Source organism: Ochotona curzoniae, unplaced genomic scaffold (assembly GCF_017591425.1).
Source record: "Ochotona curzoniae isolate NIBS_2020 unplaced genomic scaffold, NIBS_Ocur_1.0 contig_2117, whole genome shotgun sequence".
Taxonomy (NCBI): domain Eukaryota; kingdom Metazoa; phylum Chordata; class Mammalia; order Lagomorpha; family Ochotonidae; genus Ochotona; species Ochotona curzoniae.
This window is the reverse complement of record NW_024465328.1, coordinates 1-14,762: the sequence shown is the minus strand read 5'-3', so window position 1 is coordinate 14,762 and position 14,762 is coordinate 1.

Genomic DNA, 14,762 nt, shown 5'->3' with positions numbered 1-14,762 from the left:
GGCCAGTCAAATACAAAAACAAAGCAAAACAAAACAAAACAAAACAAAACAAAACAAAAAAACCGAATGGGACTAAGAAGTGTGTTACAGCAAGATAAAGATTTATAAAGAATTCTAGAAACACAACAGCAAAGCCAACAACCCTTTAAAGAAATGCACCAAGGAGGGTGTGGCGAGATGGCTCAGTGGCTGAAAACCCTGCCTTGCATGAGCCAGTTCCACATGCAGGCACCAGCTCATGTCCCCACTATTCCAGTTTCCATCCACCTCCCTCTATGTGGCCTGGGAAAGTAGTAAAGGATGCCCCAAAAGTGTTGGGGCCCTACACCTATATGGGAGACCCAGAAGAGGCTCCTGGCTCCTTGTTTCAGATTGGCTCAGCTACGGCCATTGTGGTGCTTGGGGAGTGAACCAGCAGATGGAAGATCTTTCTCTTGTTAGCTTCTACTCTCTCTGTGAATCTGCCTTTCAGGTAAAAATAAAAACAACTCTTTATTTAATAAACCCATTTAAAAATAAAAAAAAAAAGAAGAAGAAGAAATGGGCCAAGGAAATGAGCATTTTCCAACAGAACAAATTCAAACAGCTAATGGACATACAAAAGGCTCAGGCTCCCTAGCAAGTAGGGAACTACAAATAAAACCCACATTGAGGTTCCACTTAACTCCAGTTAGAATGATCTGGACACAGAAATCTTCCTACAGAAGCCCCTCTACTCTAAAACCGGCCCCAGCAAAGCAGAATTCATACAGTTCCATGTGCGGCCTCCAGCCCCCTCACACTGGATCCCAGCCATGACCACAAGTGTCTTCAGTACCTGTGATCCTATCAAAGAGAAACCAGGGAGAGCACCCCACCTCAGGTGCCAGTGGAAGAGCTTCATTACGGAACCAAGAATGGAGGAAGGGGCATGGCCTTTGGGCCCTGGACAAGAGCTTGACTGCCTCCAGGACACTGGGGGTTCCCCTTTTCTTTGAGCTAAGCACTCTTGATTCTCACTGAGGCACCTGCTGAGCTGCCACCCTGTGCATTATGGCCAGGAGGATTGTCCTGGCCTGAGACGCCTCCCCCACTCTGCCCAACTTCTGCAGCATCCTGTCCACTGTCATCTCCACATCCTGTGCATGCCCAGTCTCCTCTTCATGGCACAGGGTGCACAGGCCTGGGGTTTGCTGCTGTGACACAATCCTGGAGGCTGGGGCACTCTATGTGCTGTTGGGGATACACTCAAAACCTGGGACTGGGGAACAGGTCAGCCTGATGGTGCCTTCCTCACACACTCAAGCTGAAGTAGTCTCTCCATTCTGTGGATGAACTTCATAGGATTCCAGTGCTTTCTGAACATGGAATTGGATTGGGGGCATGGGGCACAGTCAGGGTGCAGGGTGGCATACCAGGATGAGCCTCCAGCTGCACTGCTGACATGCCATATGGAAACAAGTCTGAGTCAGAGATGCTCCACTTCAGATTCTCCCTGATAAAACCCTGAAGAAACAGTGGAGGCCAGCACAGTTCCTGCATCCACAGAGGAGATTTGGAAGAAGCTCCTGGCTCACTGCTTTGCATAGATCCAGCTGCAGCTGTTATGGCCATTTAGGGAGTAAACTAGGAAAAGGAAGATATCTCTCTATCTCTCTAACACATGCATTTCAAATAAAATGAAAAAAATAACTTTTGAAAAAATACATGTGATTTTGTAGCCAGGCAGATGGCCTAGAGGCTAAATCCTCACCTTGCATACACCAGGATCCCATATGAACAGTGGTTTGTATTCCTGCTCCTCCACTTCCCATCCAGCTCCTTGCTTGTGGCTTGGGAAAGTAGAGGATGACCAAAAGCCTTGGAAACCTGTACTCACATGTCACACATGGTAGACCTGGAAGTAGCTCCTGGCTGCAGATCAGCTTAGCTCTGGTCATTATGGCCAGCTGGGATGGGAGATCTTGCTCTTATCTCCTCTCTGTATATCTGCCTTTCCAATAACTTAAAAATATAAACCTTTTTTTTTAAAAAGCTATTTTAGTGTGAGTTTTGCTACATGAAACTCATATCCTTTCAATTTCAGTTTTCTTTTCTTTATTGTATGATGCATAATTAATGGAACCCTATCTCCTTAGCTCTGGCTAACAATATACTCTGCAGGATTGTTACCCTCTCATTGGGCTGAAACATGGGTAATGTGAATTTCATGTGACTCAATGAGTCTATTTTAGTCAGTTTTCCCTGGACCAAATAACCTTACCATTCCTTTAACAATATGGCTTTTTCCATTTTAGTGGCCACATGACAAAGCCACTAATCATGGCACATGAACCACTAAGTAACTGAATTGCATTTTTTCCTCTGCATAGCATCTGAGGGCCAACACTGCAGCAACACCTTCTGCATGCTAGGCCAATGGAATCCCAGCTGCTTCTCTTAAGACAAGGCTGTCTGCTCCTCACACAGCTCTGACCATCCGTTCAGTAACATTTTCTGCACTGTGACTGATCAACCCATGATCCAACAATTCTGCAAGGCAGGAGACCAGGCTGAACCCCATTTCCCCAGAGGGTATGGATTTGCTCTGCCCTCAGAATGCTTTCCGGCAAGTCTCTCTGCCTGATGAAGTTCCTCTGTGAGGAATCTACATCATCCCTCAGTGGTCATATCCCCTCCTTGGATATACCACTTCCAGGTCCACAACTATTGGTCACTGTGGATTTTTACCACTTCTGCTGTGGAGAACTTTGTCCAATGCAGAACTGGCATGGCAGTTCTCAGAGTCACTGTAGTGTTGCCAGACAGAGGTTCCACTGACTTAATGCTTCCTACATCAGCCATGTTCCTTTTGCAAAACTTGTATATCTAACAATAGAATCTAGGGATTTTCTTTGGTCCAGACACAACAAGGCTTAAATAACTGGTCACCCTGTCTCATGGTACAGTGTCCATGTACCTCATTATACTAGATCTAGTTCCAGTTCTTATCCCTAAGTTGGATAACTTAATTTCTAAAAAGCTTTCATATTACCCTTTCATTCTTAAAAACCAGGTGTTAATTCTCAAATTCATTTACAACTTTAAGCTTTCTTAGCCTTCCTGAAAATGGGTTTAATAAAAACCCCAAAGAAGTAGAGATGCATCAACAGATAATCCCATTAATATCCATGCAATGGATTACTCGTTGGGGGTTTTCAGTCTTGTATTTTATCAACTGCTGATTGTAGAATTTGTCTTCCTTTCATTTACCATGTATTTTCTCAAAACTTTGCAACCATATTTACTTCAGTCATCTTGCACTGGGTAACTCTAGAAAGCTTACAACTTCTATCAATAATCACTGGTTTTCCTTGTGCAAGATGCACAAGGATTGCACAATGTCTTATCATATCATCATCTACATATCGATACTGTAATAATGGCTGACTTACACTCTTAAAAACCTGATTTCTTTTTTTTTTCTTTTTATGGGAAAACCAGATCAGACTTACGGAGAGAAATAAGTTCAAAAGATCTTCCATCCCCAAATGGCTGCAATGGACAGAGTCGAACCAATACAAAGCCAGCTTATTCTCAGTCTCCCATGTAGGTGCAGAGTCCCAAGGCTTCAGACCACCCACTAGTGCTTTCGCAGGCCATAGGAAGGGAGCTGGATGGGAAGTGGAGCAGCAGGGACTTGAACCAGTGCCCACATGGGATCCTGGCACTTGCAGGTGAAAATTTAGCTATTGAACCATTGCACTGGGCCATCAATCTGATAAAACCTATGTAAAATGTCTTATAATTGGAATATCAATATCATCTTGAGTGACTGTTTAAAATCAAATTGTATAACTTCCCATAAAAATGCATGTTTTAATATTCTTTACGTTATGATACAGCAAAGAACATGTCTGTTTTATTTGGAAACCTCCAGTCCTTGTGAGGAAAGTTCCTCCTAGGGGTTCTGTGTTCATACCACACGTGCCAGTGCCTACCTGTTTCTACATTTGGCACAGGCCAGGAGACTCACTGGAGGAAGAAGCAAGCAAATGAAAACCCAGGACCACTTGACTGTCTCCACCCTACCTATATCCTGTCTCTTCCATCTGCCCACTCTTACTAACTCCAGACTCCTGGCTATTCAGCTTTTCTCCAGGTTTTCTAGGTGCTGTCACTGTGCTTCTTCCATCTGTACTAGAATTTGGAGGCAGAACTCCTTCATTAGGTTACTTTAAGCAACTCAACTATCAATACTACAGAGTACACAGGCAGACCTGAGAAATGAAGAAAACACCTACAGCATGGCTACAACGTCCCCATGATGGAGCATCTGCTTTGTTTGTGACCATCAGTAATGCCATGCTCTTCCCTCCCGCATTTCTGACTTGTGAAATTGCACCCTTCATAGCAAGGAGAAATCAGTATTTGAAACGAAACAAAACAGCCATCAGGACATAGGAGAGCATTTTAATGTGTTGTGTTTCACAAACAAACAAACAAAAAAACCACAAAGAAACACAAAGAAACAAAAATATCTGCTCTGCATATCACTCCACCAGGCACCAGGCAGAGCACAGTCACAAAGAGACCAGTGGAGGATGACAAGCAACATGAACACAAGGGTTGCCCTCTGAACACACTTTCCAGCCTCCGCAAATGCTGAGGATTGGTGCTGAGCACAGAAGTCACCAGGTGAAATGGTGATCAGCTTTATATCTTGTAAAATTAGTAGATCCCCAAAAAGTGGTCGGCTTGAGGCTCATGGTCAAATTATGCACCAAATTCGTCATTTTTTTTTTTACATTCAAAAAGAAAATATTACTCATCTAGGAGAAAAAGAGAGGGACATAAAATACTACATTTGACTTCTCCTGGATATACAGGAATAAACAAAAATGCCAAAGGTTTAGAAGACAACATATATAAGGACATTAGGGGGGCTACCATGTAAATGCAGACTGTGAAAAACATCTGTCAGATACAGTGGGAGCAGGGCCAAAATCTAAAGGATGCTTCTGAGAGCTGAAACGTACATCTGGTCTCATCTTGAGCAGGACACAAGCGTAGGGAAAGCGCATCTGGTCTCATCTTGAGCAGGACACAAGCGTAGGGAGGGGAGGAAGGGGAGGCATGGGAGCACTCTCAATAGTGTTTCTGTTGGACAGAGATGGGCTAGGTTACCCTGGCAGCAGAGGTAGGTGTTCACATTCACACCAGGTGACAGGTGAAGCACATTTCAAGGAGGACTTTCCAGCTCTCACAGAAGGATGTGCATGCAAATGTGCCTGATGTATACACCTGACATACTTGGAGTCACACAGCAGGTGCGGTTTTGCTGCAGATCAGAGCACTTCACTTCCCCTCCCTGATCTCATCGGACAGTGAGGCTGGGAGACAAGGAACAGGGAGAACCAGCTTGTGATACAGCAAAGGTGACTGAATCGAACTAGATCAGACTGGACCTTTCAGACACATGGCCAAGAGCCCCAGGACCACACCCCTTCTGTATCTGAAGGGGGAGTGGGCATGAGAAACTGGGTTGTTCACTCCCCTGCCAGAGGATGAAGATGAAATACAATGGTAGTAGTTAAGTGAGCTGGCTGCCCACCTTCCTGGAAGTAACTGAATGACTGTAACAAGATTCCAGGAGAAAACAAGGAAAAATGGCAGAAGAATAAATATGCACCCTTACAACATAAACCCAACTGATCTATACAGAACTGACTCTTTGCAAGATAGAAAAAGAGCAAACAGAAGGAGGGGGCAAAGCACAAACCAACTATCCCATGTTTTTAAGAGACACACTAAATCATTAGGAGTCATAGAACAAAGGATTCATGAGACAGCAGGCATATGTAATCCCCAAGATTGCTGAATCTCACCAAGTTCACAGGAGGCAAACCTGAGTTCAAGGCTCAATGTATTAAATGGAATAATGTGGGTTTGGGCCTTGAGGTTGGGGGCAAAAGCAACTCACTGCAGTGTGGCGGTTGTGGGGGTGCCCCTGCCAGGCCAGACCTAATGCTGGGAACTCGGGCCAAAACCACTGCTGAAAGGCAATGACCAAGTCCTTGGCTTTCAGTGCCCAGTGCATCAAGTGGTGCCAGGCTCTGCCTGCTGGCTGCCTGCTGGCAAACTCTGAGGTTTTTAGGCTATAACTCCTGCCTAGGGACACCCATGAATAAGGTCAGTTTGAGTGTAGGGGAGAGATGACTTCTGGGTGATTCCCTGTAACAGGGTCATGAAACTTTTGGGTAAGCATGGGGATTGAGACCTCATGACTTGGAGGGGAGTCTCCATAAGACCTTTTTGGGCCAGACTGAGTCACCAGCCCAATTAGAAATCCTGAGATGGGCTGTTAGCATAGAGCATCACTGACTGTCACACACTAGTCCACACCAAAGCTATGGATGGGGGACTGTCCATAGGGCTAGGTACCAGTACCTGACTGGGTGGTGGAATAGTGGACAGGTCACACTTGGCAGGGTCAAGACACTAACCAGCATGCGAGAAAACTTGGTCCATGGGTAGACTCTGTGGGGGAAGTGTGGGCCCAAACCTGTGGAAATACAAGTCCCACAAGCTAACTCACAGGCTGCGGTGGTGGCGGGCTGAACTAGGTGTGAGCATGCCACTTGCCATCACTCATGGGTAAAGGAACCCATAGCCTGGGCAGGTCAAGGCAGCAGCAACCAAAGGTACATCCTAAAATAGGAAGTGGGTTGGACTGAGCTGCAACTGGAATTGGGCAGGGACAAGCAAACTTCAACTCACAAGAAAGATCAGAAATCAGAATGGAGCACATGTCATGCCCAACTAGGCTCTTACACTGAATGGCCTGCAAAAGTCAGGGATACTATGCCACAGCATCGAAGGCAAAGGCTGAGACTGGTGAGGGGCTAAGCCAACTGGGTCGGAGCAACCACTGGCATGCACTTGTAATGTAGGGCTGGGAATAGACTCAACTGGGGAGCTGTAAGAGAACACCCTTGCTGGGTTGGGGTTTTCACAGGAGGGTTTCCTCTTGTGGGGACCAGAGTGGGGGCTGCATTCTGTTCTGGATATGGCTGCATTCTTCCTTGGCACAAGTATGGAATGGGGCTGACTGCACTGAGCCAGGCTAGATGCCAGCTCCATCTGGTGCTCCGGAGGACAGACAAGGCTTGGTCTCTGCCCCTACTGAGCCATGTGTAAGAGGTACCTGGGTCTGGACAAACCTTGGCTGCGATGAAACATCCAACACCAAGAACTGGAAAGGATTGAAGGCCAGCAATGAGGGTTGGAACATGAAACCAGCAGGACGTGCAAGATCTGGCACAGGGAGAGGTTCTCAGGGAGGAGCTTGGGAAACTCCTCTGTCAGGACACAGTCCCTACAGGTGAGCACAAGAACCACAATAGGCAGCAATCTAGACAAGGCCAGAGGAAAATACCCAATCGTTTACATTGGGCATAGGTGAAGGGCATACCGGACTGAACCTGTTCATATCATCCGCTGGTGAATCCGAGCACCAGAACAGAGTGTGGGTCATCCCAGGTTTGGTCACAACACAAACAAGTGCACATTACAGAATGCCAAGGTGGGGTGAGCTGTACCAAATGTGGTTGCAGCACCCAAACAGCACATGTGAGAACCAGGCGAGGGGAAGATGATAAGCCGGCAGCGGGAATGTGGGCTCCACTGCTGGACAACCACTCCCATTGGAGAGTGTGAGTTGGGATGGGGCAGACCAAACTAGGCAGGGTTACAATACCTGTGAGCCTCCTGTGAGCTAGATCAAGGAAGGGCCAGGTTGGGCTGACTGTTCTGACTGGTTCAAGCAAAAATTAGAGTGGGTCAGGGTTGGTTGGGCTTTGCCACAGCATGAGCTAGCAGAGGCTGGCACTGGGAGCTAATTCTGTCAAGTCAAATGCCAGAACCACCTGGAGAGTGCACAATCTGGGACTGGGAGTGGCCTAGTAGGGAGATAATGGGCACCTCCCTCTGGGTTACCACTCTCACTGGAGAGCATAAAAACCAGGACAGGGGCAGAGGTGGCTAGACAGAAAGGTACTTACATGTATGTGTGTGGGCTAGATAGTAGGTTGGTTGGGTTGAACTAATCTTCAATGAACACTGACAAGTACCCGAGCTAAATGGGATGTGGGACAGGCTGAACAAGTCTACTGGCATGCATGGGAACCAATTAAAATCCTAACAACATTCTTCTCAGAAATAGAAGATACAAAAGCTCATCTGGAAACACAAGAGCATGCATAGCCAAAGCTATCCTGAAGAATAAAAATCAAGCTGGAAGAATTTCAATTCCAGAACCACAGACATACTACAGAGCAGTGGTCATCAAAACAGGCTGGTACTGGTAAAGAAACAGAGAAGATCAATGGAACAGAGTAGTAACACCAGAAGGGAGACCACACATGTAAACAGTCAACTAATGTTTGACAAGACCACTGAAAACAACCCAGGAAAAAAGGCTTATTTCTTTAACAAATACTGTTGGGACAATTGGATAGCAGTTTGCAGAGGTACAAAGCAAAACCCACACCTGTCACCTTACACAAAAATCAGCTCTAAATGGTTCAAGGACCTAAATCTGCACCCAAGAAACTATCAAACTTTCAGAAGAAAACACAGGAACCACTCCCCAAGATATAGAAATGGAGAAAGACTTCTTGGAAAAGACAATAAAAGCACAGTCAAAGACAAAATACACAAATGGTACTATATCAAACTAAAAAGTGTCTGTACAGCAAAGCAAACTATTAACAAAGTGAAGAAGCAACCAGCAGAATGTGAAAAAATGATTGCACACTACAAAAGTGGTAATATCCAGGATCTACAAAGAACTTCAGAAACCCAGCCACAAGTATACAAACAAGCAAACAAACAAATCTGTGAATAAATGGGCAAACAAAATGCACAGACATTTTCAAAAGAACAATTCAAATGGCTGACAGACATATGAAAAGATGCTCAGGCTCCCTAGCTGTCAGGGAGACACAAATCAAATCCACTTTGAAGTACCACCTAACTCCAGTCACACTGGCCTACATTCAGAATTCTAGTAACATCATCTGCTGGCATGGATGTGGGGAGAAAGACACCTTCCTTTAGTTCTGGTAGGCATGTAGACTAGTACAATCACTATAGAAATCAACATGGATGGAGACTGATTAGAGAACTCCAAATAAACTTGCCTTATGAACTAGCTATACCGCTCCTAGGAATATATCCAAAGGAAATGAAATCTGCATGAGAGAAGGGGAGCTGTAATCCTCTACTTCCAGCAGCACAAGCTACAATAGCAAACACATGGAAACAACCCACAGGCCCATCCAAAGAGGTGGGTAAAGAAATGTGGTACATCTAATCCTTGGAATACTACCCAGCCATTACAAAGAATGAACTTATTCAATTTGCAGCCAAATGGTCACAACTAGAGACTATCATGCTCAGTGAAACAAGTCAACCCCAAAAGGACAAATACAATATGTTCTCTCTGATATAAGGCAACCTTCATGAGTAGTATAAGATCAATAGCCCTTCAATATTGGTTGTGCTGCAACCCATGGGTTTTGATATTGTGTTTATTTTCACTTCTTCAAAATAGTTTTTCTCTTATGGAAATCTTCACTGACTCATGGATCACACAGTAGCATCATCTTCTCCAGGAAGCTATTCTGTTTCCTTTTTCATGTCTTCATCGTTGCTCTGGTTATTCAGTAATAAGTCAGTTAACTTCATGGTGCTGTAAATCTTTTATCTTTATTCTTGTTGTTGATTTTCTTTCATAGCTCCTCATTTAAGCAAATGTATAGAATTGTGTAATAGAGACTACCATGTTCAGCTGTGAAGATATAATGCAGTATGCATCTCTGTTTCCAAATCAAAGATGGACTCCCATTGAAGCTGGTGGATATTTTGACAAAATGAGGCTGGACTTTCTGCCAGTCTGTACTAGAAATGTCAGAGTACAATTAAATAACATAGTGATGGACTTATAGCTGCTTATGAAGTACTATACTACTGTAACAGTATGGGGGAAGAAAAAAGATGGGAAACTACGGTAGGCTGAAGAAACCAAGACAAGACTATATTTACAGGAAAACCAATCAGAATCACTGCTGACTTCTCATAAGAGAAGAAAATGGAGTAACATTTTTCAAATCCTAAAGCAGAACAACAGTCAACCAAGAATAATATTCCCGGCGATGCTCCCATTTTTATTCGAGAATGAAATTAAATACTTTGGGCACAACTGGAAACTATAATGCTAAGGGAAATGAGTGAATCCCAAAAGATTAGATACCACATGTTTGCCTTGATTTAACCTGTAATTTTGCATGGTTGTTTGTTATTTTTTGAACCTGTCATTGATACTGTCTCAACCCAGATGTTTCGAAGAATGGAACTTGCATTATTTTTAACATATTGTTTACCCAATACTATGTCAATTAATTCCATAATGTTGTATATTGATACTGAGGCCTTGTTGGGGCTTTTAACTGACCGGATCTTTACTCTGTTAGACCTATCTTCAGACCATAGAAGGTCTCCCCAAGAGGCATAAAAAAAAACAAAAAAACAAAAAAACAAAAAAACAACAACAAAAAAAAAGAAATAAAATACTTCCATAGTAAAGAGAAACTAGAATACAGCAACACTACGCCAACTCTAAAAACACTCTTCAGAAATGTGCTAAAATGAGAAAGAAAGGGAATAAATCATAATCAAAGATGGCAAAGAGGAAAGTCCAAAGAGGAGTGGTTCAAGAATGCATGGTATATCTACTCCTTGAAATAGTATTCAGCCATTAAAAAGAATGGAATTATACAATTTACAACTAGATAGTCCCAACTAGAGACGAATGAGATAAATCAATCCCAAAAAGACAAATACCATATGTTGTCTCAAATATAAGGAAAACCTCATGCAAACTGGAATATATAGTGATGGAGTAATGGAGACTACTATATCCAGATGTGAAGACACAATGCAACATGCATCGCAACATCCAAAGAAAAGATGGACTCCCAATGAAAGTGTTGGACATATCTAGACAATAGGATGCTGGAGTGTCTGATATCATCTGTATCAGCAATGTTGGGGCACACTTAAATAGCAGACTGATGGATTTTAACTCCTTATAAAGGAATGTACTGCAGTGACAATATGGGCAAAATCAATCAGGGGTGGAAACTGGGGGAAGGGGAATCCCACACTATACAGAATTGTATGATAAAATTCCAAAATTAAAATAAAAATTAACAAAAGAAGGAAAAAAAAAATGCTCCAAAAATAAAGTCTACTTAGCACGAGAGGCAGAAAGGAGCAGGGGATGGTGGTTATGGTGGTGGTAGTAGCAGTAGTAGCAGTATTAGTAGTAGTAAATAATTGTGGTAACAGAACCTCAGGTCACCAATCCCATTCTCAAATGAACGACCCAAAAAGGAATAAGGCATTAGCCTCTCCGTGACCATAAGTTACAAGTTTTGACAGCTGGCAGAGTCTTATGGCAGAGTTGGTATATGTGCACGAGCTGGGAATTAGGGTGTAGGCAGAGAACAGGAAGAGCAATTGGGGGTTCTAGGACCAGGTGACATGGATGGAACACTGGACCTCCAGATGCAGAGGAGGAGGAAGGAAAGAGCACCTCATGGCAAGGAAGTGCCTTTTTAGGAGGGCCTTTAACCCAGGTCTCAGGCTGACAGGGGTCAGGTGGCACTGACTGAGGCTATCTGGGACTAACTTTCTAAGTAGGTGGAGTCTCTCCATCCACAGAGCAGAAAGGTCGGTTGTTTGATTTGTTAACAGAATTAAAAATGCTGCATTTGCAGCAATTCCAAGGGCATCTGGCACAGAGCAGATGCTGAATGAACTCCAATCAGTGTTATTAGCATCTATGAACCTTGAAAGCAGAAAGTACTAGCTTTTACTATCAAGAAATCATCATTTTTAGCTGCATCTGAACTTGATCCTGGTTAAATGTAAACTTTATCACTCTAAGCCAGTAGATTTGGTTTTAGTCGTGTGTGATACCTTTATAATTTCCTCATTACCCAGTCACCAACTGTTACAATTATTAACAACATCACTAGCGATATAAATAACAATAACAGCAATAATAGCAATGGCTAACAGAGTCCTAGGGGCTTTACAAGTCCTATATCATGCAAACCTTCTAACAATTCCAGAAGGTAGATACTATTAGTAATGCCATTTTATTTTTTAAAAGATCATTTATTTGGGGGTCTGGCATGGTGGCTCAATGGAAAAATCATCATTCTGCAAAAGTCAGGATCCTATATGGGCACCAGTTCATGTCCTGGCTTCTCCACTTCCCATCCAGCTCCCTGCTTGTGTCCTGGGAAAGCAGTCGAGGACAGTCCAAGTCCTTGGGCTCCTGCACCCACGTGGGAGATCCAAAGCAGCTTTCAGCCCCTGCCTCCAGATCAGCTCAGCAAAACCACTGTAGCTATTTGAGGAGTAAACCAATATAATTTTAATTTTTCTATAATTACAATTTTTCTACCTTGAAGATTATTAAAATTACTGTAAATTAATCAAGTATTTGACTTACATAAAATTTCTCATGTCTCCTAATAGCATCAATGAAACACATTTAGAAAAGCACTACTACATGAGCACATAGCAATCACTTTCGCCAAGCCACAAAGTTGGGACAACACAAGCAAATCCACAGTATTGTCCTTTTCAGCACCCATTCACTATCACCTGCTTCATAACAGAACCTGGATGTGATTCTGACTTTTGACTGCTTCTCCGTCATTAACCTCTGGCTAATGAGACATACAGAGTTAACCTGCATGGGGCTTGAATGCTACACACACCTTCTTTTTCTATCTCTCTCTCTCCATATATGTACTTATATGTGTATATATAGGTATACACATGCATTATATAAACATATACGTATGCATGCATGTAGTTGGATATACAATACATATTATATATATATATATAGTGTGTATATATTGTTCCTACACATACTATAAATATGTTTTTGAAACAGAATTGGAAAATATATATATATAAATAAATAAATAAATAAATATATATATATAATAAATAATATATATAAATATATAAATAAATATATTAATAAATATATATATAAATATATATATATATATTTGGAAAGCCAGATTCACAGAGAGAGGGAGAGGGAAAGATCTTCCATATGCTAGTTAACTAAGCAAATGGCCACAAAGCCCAAGTTCAACTGATCCAAAGCCAGGAGCCAGGAGCCTTCCGAGTGCAAGGTTCCAAGACTTTGCAACATCCTCAACTGCTTTCCCAGGCCACAGGCAGGGAGATGAAGGGGAACTGTAGCATCCAGGACATAAGCCAGCACCAATGGGATGTAGACATGTAAAAGTGAAGGATTAGCCAATTGAGGCACATGCCAGGTCCTCGAAAGTTTCTTAAAACAGAATGGTGACAGACATCTGTCAGCATCAGCCTGCTGACTCTGGCATCCTACAACATCCCTCCTAAACGCAAACACTCAGACACACAGGTCCTCCATTCTCCTTTAATGTCTCTTCCTTGCGTGGATAACATACAGGCTGGCTGTGGATTTTCCTTTTTCAACGAAGACTAATCTGCAATTGGGTGCATTTTCTACCACAATGCAAACACAATGAAAAATATACAAACACACAATTTTATCAAACAAAACAAAACTGAAATTGAAGTTCATGCACAAAAAAAGCAGAATTCTCAGTCAGTCCTACACTTGAGTTACTGCAAAACCCATACATTTGGTTCAGTTCTGTGAGCCATCAGCAAGTATGTTCCTGTTAATGCTGAAGGAAGAAATTTCCCCACGCAAACAGCTATATCACCAATGCACACCACCATCTTCAGACTGTAAGTAAGTCACCTCAGCACCTGTGGGCCCTACAGATGCTCTGCTTCAGGAAACCCGGCCTATCACTCAGAAGGGGAAAAAGGTTCTCTCCGCTGGTCTCAGAGAGAAGAGATTAAATGCTGCAGATTCTGTAAGTACAGTAGAAAGCAAATCCTAAAGATAAGCATTATTAATGGACTTTACACAGGGCTTTTTGAACTACTGTCAACACACGCTTGTCTATTTTCCCTGGGTCTGCCTTGTTCCCTGACAGACGGAACAGGCAGGAACAGGGCACTATCCAGCCCTAATCAGCACTCACAGCTCAAGAACAATATCCCACTATCTGACAAATGGGGACTGTTTTAGGAATAGCTGTTCTTTTATAATGAAGACTGGGTAATAAGCTACGACTAATACACCTTGTCCTTACACTTAACAACCACTTGCATTTCATGATATGCTACCTGATGGGGAAATCAGATCTTAACCTGCTGGGAAACAAAGCACTGCATTATCAGAGGGAATGTGCAGCTTGGCTGGAATCCCCCAACAATCTGTGAGTGGCAGAAGCGTTTCCCCTTACAGGACAGACAGCACTGGTGTCTGACACTAAGAGCCAATCATCAATTTGAGAAAAGACAATTTAAAGGTCAAATTGCCTTGAGTGTCACCTATCATTCAATGTGCAGCTGGGACACAGAACATTATGCACACAACACTAGGAGAATCTTCCTGGGATTATCCAGTGGATGCTTGAGAGTCCACAACGCAGCTTGTTTATTCAACAATTTATTCCATCCAAGACCCTTCCATGAACTCAAAGCTGGGGTAGAAACAGTGTGTACCCCAAAAGATCTCAATCCCCTTGATGGAAACACAGAGTCTCCCTGGCAGGATAAATTGTAATCCATTGAATTCAAGT